We start from the raw sequence: 10,006 nt of genomic DNA on the forward strand, positions 1-10,006 counted from the left end.
AAAGTGAATCACCTCACACTTTTCCGCATTAAACTCCATTTGCCACCTCTCAGCCCAGCTCTGCAGCTTATCTATGTCCCTCTGTAACCTACAACATCCTTCTGCACTATCCACAACTCCACCGACTTTGGTGTCATCCGCAAATTTGCTAACCCATCCTTCTACGGCCTCATCCAGGTCATTTATAAAAATGACAAACAGCAGTGGCCCCAAAACAGATCCTTTGAAGCCTAACTGCAGTAATTGAACCCATAGGCCAGTATCCAGCGGAGTGCACACCTTGGATAGTCAACCTACATGTGGTTTGGAACAGTTACATTGCATAGCAACATTGAAAACAGAACCAGTCCAAATAAATGTCAGGTTAAATAGTCACCCAGTTCTAATGGAGGTTGATACTGGTGCAGCTGTATCAGTGATTGCAGAACTGGTCTTTAACCAGGTTCACTCTGGACTCTAACCCTTAAGTTTGCAGAACATATACCGGGGAACTATTACAGACTAAGGGAATGACTTTGGTTCTGGTCTCCTATGAGAAGCAGTTGGTGTAGTTACCACTGATTGTACTAAAGGGCTCGGGCCCAAGCTTGATGGGATGAAATTGGTTGAGAAAGATTTACCTATATTGGCTCAACATTTTTCAATTATTAAACGGCTACCTGAGTGAAGTCCTAATTAAATACCCAGAAGACTTTCAGGGCGACATGGTGGCTCAGCGGTTAGCACTGCTGCCTCATAGCGTCAGGGACCAGGGTTACAGGGATAGAGTGGCGGGGGGGAGCGGTGAATCTGTGTAGGATGCTCTTTGGAGAGCTGGTGTGGACTTATTGGGCTGAATGGCCTGTTTCCACACTGTAGGGATTCTATGGAAATGAAGGCTGAGGGACTATCAAAGGAGCGAAGACCACCTTACATATTGACCAGGAAGCAATTCTGCAAGGCCTGCCCAGCGCCATTTGCCTTGCGGGCAGAAGTACAGGCGGAAATCATGCAGCTGGAAATGAAATCATCATCAAACCAGGACAGTTTGCAGAATGGGCAGCACTGGTCAAACCGATAAATTTGAGGTATTGCATTTGGCAGGATTTACACAGTTAATGGTAGGACCCTGTGGGGTTTTGTCAATCCTAGGGGTGCAAGTTCACAGCTCCTTGAGAATGGAGTCCCATGTAGACAGGATGGCGAAGAAGGTGTTTGTCACGCTTGCCTTCATCGGTCAGAGCACTGAGTACAGGAGTTGGGACGTCATGTTTCAGCTGTACAAGATATTAGTTAGGCAACATTTGGAGTGCTGCGCACAATTCTGGATATCCTGCTATAGGAAGGATGTTAGTAAATTGAAAAGGGTGTGAAAAAGCTTTACAAGGATGTTATCGTGACTGGAAGGTTTGAATTATAAGGACAGGCTGGACAGGCTGGGTCTTTTCTCCCTGGAATGTAGGAGGATGAGGGGTGACCTTATTGAGGTTTGTGAAATCATGAAGGGCATAGACAAGGTGAATAACCAGGTCTTTTCCCCAGGGTAGGGAAGTCCATTGGTTTAAGGTGAGAGGGGAAAGGTTTAAATGGCTCCTGAGGAACAACGTTTTCACAGAGTGGTACATATATAGAATGAGCTTCCAGAGGACGTGGTAGAGGCGGGTTCATTTACAACATTTAAAAAACATTTGGATGGGTACATGGATAGGAAAGGTTTAGAGGGATATGAGTCAAATGCAGGCTAATGGGACTAGTTCAGTTTAGAAACCTGGTCGACATGGACAAATTGGGCTGAAGAACGTACTTCCATGTTGTATGACTATGACTCTATCTGGATCTTGGTCTGCAGGGTCAATTTCTAAATTTGCAGAGGACAACAAACATGTAAGAATTATGAACTATGAAGACAGTGTGTGGAACTCTAAAAGGACATTGACAATTTGGTGGATTGGGCAGACAGATGGTTCAATACACAGAAGTTTGAGGTGATGTGCTTTGGTTGGAAGAACGTTGAAAGACAATACAAAATAGGGTTACAATTCTGAAAGGGATACAGGAGTAGATGGACCTAGATGTATATGTGCCACTGAAGGTGGCATAACAGGTGGAGAGAGCAGTTAACAAAGCATACAGCATGCTTGGTTTTATTATTAGGTGTTTAGGGTACAAGGGCAAGGAAGTGATGTTGAACTTGCACAAGACACTTAGACCTCAGCCGGAGAATTGCGTGCAGCTGCAGGCACCACATTATAGGAAAGATGCAAATGCATTAGAGAGAGTGCAGATGCAATTTACCAGAACGGGATCCAGGAATATGGAATTTCAGCTATTAGGATAGATTGAAGAATCTGGGACTGTTCTCTTTAGAAAGGGGAAGGCTAAGAGGAGATCTGATTGAGATATTCAAAATCATGAGCAGGCTGGACAGCTTAGATAAGGTGAAGCTTTTTCTGCTTGTAAAAGAAATAAAAAGAAATAAGAATGAAGCAGGGATAATCCAGGAAATTATAGACCAGTAAGCTTGACATCTGTGGTGGGGAAGCTCTTGAAGAAGATACTGAGGGACAAGATATAGGCACATTTGGAAGAAAATGGACTAGTTAGTGACAGGCAGCATGGTTTTGCATGGGGAAGGTCATGTCTCACCAACCTGGTTGAATTTTTTGAAGAGGTGACAAAGATAATTGTAATAAAGTTAGATAAATTGGATAAAGTCCCACATAGCAGATTGGTACAAAAACTAAAATCACATGGGATTTGGAGTGGACTGGCTAGAAGACTGGCTTGGTCATAGAAGACAGAGGGTAGCGGTTGAAGGGTGCTTTTCAGAATGGAGACTGGTAACTAGTGGTGCTCTGAGGTCCTCTGTTTGTAGTATATATAAATGATCTGGAGGAAATTGTGGATGGTCTGATTAGCAAGATAGCATGATACAAAGATTGGTGGATTTGCTGATAGTGCCAACAATTGTGAAAGGATACAACAGGATATAGATAAATTGGTGACTTGAGCACAGAAATGGCAGATGGTGCTTAATCTAAACAAATGCGAGGTGATGCATTTTGGAGGATCAAATTTAGGTGTGATTTATATTGTCAATGGCAGAACCCTTAGGAACATTAAGATTCAGATGGATCTGTGCATGCAGGTCCACAGTTCCCTAAAAGTGGCAACACAGGTGGTCAAGGTAATTAAGAATTTTTGGCATGCTTGCCTTCATTGGCCGGGGCATGGAGTACAAGAGTTGGCAAACCATGTTGCAGCTATATAAAATCCTTGTCAGGCTGCATTTGGAGTATGGTGTGCAGTTTTGGTCAACACACTACCAGAAGGATATGGAAGCTTTGGAGAGAGTGCAGAGAAGGTTCACCAGGGTGTTGCCTGGTCTCAAGGGCACTGGCTATGACGAAAAGTTAAAAAGACAAGGATTGTTTTCACTGGAAAGATGGTGGCTGAGAGGAAACCTTTATAGAGGTCTACAAAATTATGAGAGGTATAAATAGGGTGGATAGTCAGGCTTTTTCCCAGGGTTGAAATTTCAATTACGAGGGGGCACAGGTTCGAGGTGAGAGGGAGAAAGTTTGTGCAAGGGAAGTTTTTCATGCAGAACATGGTAGGCTGCCAGAAGAAGTGGTGGAAGTGGGCACGTTAGCGACATATAAGAGGCATCTGTATGGTTACATAGGGAGAGAATAGAGGGATACGGCCCGAATAAGGGCAGAGGCTTGTTTTTAGATTAGTTAGGGCATGATGATTGGCATAGGCTTCGATGACAGAAGGGCCTGTTCCTGTGCTGTACTTCTCTTTTGTTCTTTGAAAGAGCATAGATTTAAACCAATCTGCAAATAAGCAAGGACGATGTGAAGAAAAACTTTTTCACACAGCAAGTAGTTAAGGTATGGAATACACCACCTGAAAATGTGGTGGAGACAAGTTCAATTGAGGTAATCAAGATGGCTTTGTTTGGTTTTCTGGATAGCAATAGTGTATAGGGAAATCCTAACACAGCAAGGGCAACCAGCTGTATTTGTGTCGAGCAAATTAACACACAGTGAACAATGCTGTGCATAGATTGAGAGAATGTGTGGCTGTTGTCTTTGCTTGTGAACATTTTAATCAATACTTGTTTGGAAGAGAGAAAAGTGATGGAAGATTCTGACCGCAACCACTTCAAAACATCTTAAGCTTTTTATCTGCATCCACAAATAATGCTACTGCATTTGCAAAGGTATCATTTGACAGTGATATACAAACAGGGAAGTTGTTGGCAACTGTGCTGTTGAGAGCAGCATTCCAGATTGTGAAAGTTGAGGATGTTAAGCATGTGAAATCTTACTGATTCAATGAGAATAAATAGTATTACAAAACATGATGGAACTCTCCAAGTGCTGCTGGAAGTAATGATGCAAGGATGGTCAAAACCAGCAGCAAAAACACTGGTTGCTGTAAGAGAGCATTGAACATACATGGATTAAGTGATAGTCCAAAATGGTATCTTGTATAAAGGAAATAATCGCTACTCCTAAGGAAATGAGAAAGAGCTGCTGATGCACATATATGCAAGTCATCAAGGAACTGAGTCCAGTCTGAGAAGGACAACGGAAGTGCTCTACCGGCCAAACATGGGCAATAAAATTAAGGATCACATCAGCTAGTGCACTGCTTGTAACAAATACAAAGCTGAATAAACAGCTACATTTGCACACTGTGACTTACTATTGTCCTGTGATCTATGTGGTAGTTTTCAGTTTTGAGGCAGAAACCATCTGAATATTATTTAAATGGAGAAAGGCAGCTGAACAGAGTTTACAATGAAATGAGATTTTATTAAAACATACGATTCTTAAGGAGTTTGACAGGATAGATGAAGAGAGGTTGTTTCCCTTTCTGGGCAAGCCTAAAACCAGAAGGCATAATCTCAGAATAAGAAGTCAAATATTTGGAACTAAGATGAAGAGGGGTGTGAATCTGTGGAATTCTCTACCATAGAGTATAGTCGAAGCTTGGTCATTAGGTTTATTCAAGGCTGAGTAGACAGACTTTTAATCAGTGAGGGAATCAAGGGGTATGGGTAAAAGCAGGAAAGTGAGATGAGGATTACCAGATCAGCCATGATCTAGTTGAATATGAGTCGAGCAGACTCAATGGGCTGAATGGCCTAATTCTGCTCTTACATTTTATAATGTTAGGAAGTATTCTTATGCTTATTACACTTTACAACAATTTGGCATAACTGAGTGGCTTCTATACTATTTTAGAGAGCAATTAAGAGTCAATCACATTGCTATCTCTCTGCAGTTACACAGACCAGACTTGGTAAGGACAGCAGGTCTTATTCTGTAAAAGACAGGAGTGAATCATTAGATTCAAGATTTTTATGGAAAAGGGCAAAGATGGGCTTGAAATCAAAGTTCTCAAATGGGGAAGACTTGTTTAAAGATATGATTTGGCCAGAATGGACTGGGAGCAGATACTTTCAGGTAAATCTCTCTCAGAACAGCAGGATACAGTCAGGAAGGAAATATTAAAAGTATAGGACCAACACGCTACAATAAAAAAAAATGAGTGGGACCATTGAATCCTGTGAACACCGGATGTCATGGGATATACAGCACTGGTTTAAGAGAAAAAGGGAAGTTTATGGTAGGTATTGAGGGCTCAAAAAGGCAGAAGCCCCAGAGGCATGTAGAATGTGCAAGAGATGACTTACTAGGAAAGCTAAAAGGGCATATGAAAGGATGCTGGCAGGTAAATTAAAGGAAAATCCTATGTTGTTTTACAGGTACATTAAGGGTAAAAAATAACAAGGGAAACAGTAGACCCCAGGGACAGCAAGAACAGCAGATGCTGGAGTAAGAAATAACAAAGTGTGGAGCTGTAGGAACACAGCAGGCCAGGCAGCATCACAGGAACAGGAAAGCTGACGTTCAGAAATGAAGAAGGGTCCCGACCCAAAAAGTCAGCTTTCCTGTTCCTTAAGCAGTAGGCTCCATTTAAGGTTGTGGAGCCAGAGGGTGTAGGTAGGGTTCTAAATGAATGCTTTAGGTCACCATTCACTACGGAGAAGGACATTAGAAATTGATGATACAAATAAAAAAATTTGCTTAAACAGAAAGGAAGGCCTAAGCTTAAATGTAGATTAAAAACCAGGACCAGATGAAGTGTATCAAGATTGTTCAGTAGGCAAGGGAGAAAATAACAGGGGTGCTAGGAAAAATGTTCAATTCCTCTCTGGCCACAGGAGAGGTGCCAGAGGACTCTCTCACAGCAAATGTAGTAACATTATTCAAGAAGGGAGCAAGGGATAAACAAGGAAACTACAGGATAGTCAGTCTAACCTCAGTGGTAGGGAAGCTATTGTAAACAATTCTGAGGGTCAGAATTAATATGCACTTGGAGGGGCAGGAATTAATCAAGAACAGTCAGCATGATTTTGTTAAGGGGAAGTCATATCTGGCCAACTTGATTGAATCTTCAAAGAGGTGACTAAGTTTGCAGATGAGGGCAATGCTTTTGATATAGTCTACTTGGACTTCAGCAAGGCTTATGATAAGGTCCCGCATGGGAGGCTGATAGCAAAGGTAAGAGTCCATGGGACCCAAGGAAATTTAGCAAATTGGATCCACAATTGGCTGAGTGGCAGGAAACTGGATGATAGTTGAGGGGTGTTTTTCTGACTGGAACTCTGTGAGGTCCCACAGGGTTCAGTGTTGGGGCCCTTGCTCATGTAAATGGTTTATATAAATGATTTGGACTTGAATGTCGGAGTGTTAGTAAGTTCCGAGATGATGCAGAATTTGGGGGTGATAAATAGTGAGGAGGATAGTCTTAGACAACAACAGGATATAGATGGGCTGGTCAGATGGAATGTTCAGTGTCAAATGGAATTCAAATAGATAAATATGAGACGATACAAACAAGGCAAGGGAATACAGGATGATTTAATATAACCCTGGGAAGCACCAAGGATCAGAGGCATATGTCTATATGTCCCTTAAGTATTAGGACAGATAGATAAAGTGGTTAGGAAAGCATATGAGATATGTGTTTATTAGTCAAGGCATAGAGTTTAAGAGCAGGGACCTTATGCTGAAACTGTAGAAAATGTTAGTCAGGCCATAGCTAGAGTATTGTGTTCTGTTCTGAAATCCATTTTATAGGAAGGATGTGACAGCGCAGGAAAGAGTGCAGAGCAGATTTACCAGGATGTTGCCTGGACTGGAAAGTTTCAGTTAAGAAGACTGGGGTTGTTTTCCTTAGTGCAGAAGAGATTAAGTGGGTTATGATTGAGATGTATAAAATTATGAGGGGCATAGATAGGGTAAATAGAAAAACTATTCCCCTCGATGGCACGATCAATGACCAGGGCAAGTAGATTTAAGGTAAGAAGCAGAAGGTTTAGAAGAGCCATGAAGAAAAACTTTTTCATCCAGAGGATTCGAATCTAGAACTCACTGCCTGTAAGAGTGGTAGAGGCAAAAAACCCTGATAACATTTAAGGATGTGCACTTTCAGTGTAAAGGCATATAGCCTATGGGACAAGTGCTGAAAAATGGGTGTACATTAGTTAGATGGTTGTTTTTGACCAGCGTGGATGCAATCGGCTAAAAGGCCTCTTCTGTCTGTAGATTCTTATGACAATGACTCTAATCTGATGATTCATATTGCACATTGAGAAAAAAACAGATGGTGTCAGAGACAGGAGTGGAGAATACACATCAGAGGATGCAATGCTCCCCAAGAACTGCACGGTTTAATGCTGTATTTCAAGGGCTGTAGATGAAGAGGAGAATCATCGAGCAAAAACAGAAATGTGCAATGGAGTGATCGGTTTCCAAGTACATGACTATGACCACAGAGCGAACGGAAGATTCCACTTCAAGCGTAGATGAGTTGACATTACAAGCTATTGAGGTTTTGTTTTTCCATGTACATATTGGCTTGTAATGCGCAATCAAGCACTCTAATTAAATTCAGGTCAAACATTTACTATCACATTCTTAAGGATACACAGCATGTCAGTTGGTTGAACTGTTGTGATTCATGTGGTGAAGATATACCAGCATTGCTGCTAGGTGGGTTGTATTATAATCCCAGCTGATATTAGTACTGGACAAGTCAAATCCTAGGGTGAAACTATTAAACCTTAACATTTGTTTTTTTAATAAACCATGGAGGTTACTGAACACATATACACAAGAGACTGCCAATGTACTTACAAAGAATAAAACATCTGTTAAATAAGGAAAAAATGAACTATATTACACAAGATAAAACAAAAGGTTGTAAATAATTCACGATAGACATAACAAGGGATTCTAATTATCACTATTCCTTTCATCCCACCAATTACAAAGACTAAAACCTTACCCAGTCTGGCTGCTAGACCCACAGCAATGTGGTTGACTCTTTAAACACTGCTGAAATGGCCTAGCAAGCAAAGATACCTAGGGGTGCAGTTGCATAGTTCCTTGAAAGTGAAGTCGCAGGTAGACAGGGTGGTGAAGAAGACGTTTGGCACACTTGCCTTCATTGGTCAGTGCATTGAATATAGGAATTGGGACATCATATTGGGGCTGTACAAGACATTGGTGAATACTGCATTCAATCTGGTCTCCCTGCTATAGGAAAGATGATGTTGCTAAACTTGAAAGAGTTCAGAAAAAATTTACAAGCATGTTGCTGAGATTAGGCAGTTGGGAGTTCTAGGGAGAGGCTGAATAGACTGGGGCTTTTTTCCCCTGGAGTGGCAGAGGCTGAGGTGTGACCTTATGGAGGTTTATAAAATCATGAGGGGTATGGATAAAATAATTAGTGACCTAGCAGGTCTAGCAGCATCTGCGGAGAGAGAAACAGAGTTAATGTTTCAAGTTCAGTGACCCTTCTTCAGTTCTCTGTTTCTTTCTCCACAGATGCTGCCAGATCTTTTTCTTATACCATAGAATCCCTAGTGTGGAAACAGGCCCTTTGGCCCAACAAGTCCACACTGACCCTCAGAGCATCCTACCCAGATCCATCCCCCTATAACCCACCTAATCTACACATCCCTGAACACTACAGGCAATTTAGCATGGCCAATCCACCTAGCTGGTACATCTTTGGACTGTGGGAGGAAACCAGAGCACCCGGAGGAAACCCACACAGACATGGGGAGAATGTACAAACTTCACACAGACAGTCACCCATGGGTGGAATTGAACCTGGGTTCCTGGCCCTGTGAGGCAGCAGTACTAACAACTGAGCCACCATACCGCCCCATAACACGACGATGGCTGGGAATCGAACCCGGGTCAATTGCTTGGAAGGCAGCTACGTTCAGAACTGTACACCATTGCGGTGACGAATCTGCGAGCTGTCGAAACGTAGCCGGCAGGATCTGAACCTGCGTGGGGAAACCCCAATGGATTTCTAATCCATCATCTTAACCACTCGGCCACGACTACCGGAGTCAATTTCTGTTTTTGTTTCAGATTCCCAGCATCTGCAGTTCTTTGTTTTATTTTAATTGGTGACACTAGGTTGTGGATACTGTTGCATAACAGAAGACAATGATCAAAATCTAGTGTGTCTGGTAGATAGAGTTTACCAGATGAACCTGGAGCTAAGCAAAAAAAAATCACAAGGAAGAATGCTCAAAGTCAAGTATATGGGCTAGATGTACTGACAACATAATGTCTTTGCCTAGATTTTGTAAAGGTGAGATTTGTAGCAGTGATGCAGTGACCAACAGATATTAAAGCAGTCCAAAAGTTAATTGGATTTGTCGACTATTTGGCAAAATTCTTGCCCAATTTGTTGAAGCGTGAAACATTACAGTAACTCATGGCCAAAGTTGTGCAGTGGCATCGGGGTACAGAATAAGAATCAGCATACACTAAAACAATGATGCTGAAATAGTCACGTAAATCTTAAAGTAAATCGTGCAGTCTGATGTCAGCAAGACGGAACTTGGACCAACCTTAATGTAGCAAGACAACCGGTTGTATTTGAAACTACAGTGTAATCGCAAATGGAACAAACTATGCTT

The 10,006-nt window shown here is 41.9% G+C and overlaps 1 non-coding gene across 1 annotated transcript; it reads right to left on the minus strand.

Moving 5' to 3' along the window:
• Window positions 1-9,340: 9,340 nt before the first annotated feature.
• On the minus strand, window positions 9,341-9,422 carry trnas-aga. The gene has a single exon. It is a non-coding gene; the product is annotated as a tRNA-Ser (tRNA).
• Between the last annotated feature and the right edge of the window lie 584 nt (window positions 9,423-10,006).

Source organism: Rhincodon typus, unplaced genomic scaffold, assembly GCF_021869965.1.
Source record: "Rhincodon typus isolate 14 unplaced genomic scaffold, sRhiTyp1.1 hic_rhity00005883, whole genome shotgun sequence".
NCBI classification, from domain to species: Eukaryota; Metazoa; Chordata; class Chondrichthyes; order Orectolobiformes; family Rhincodontidae; genus Rhincodon; species Rhincodon typus.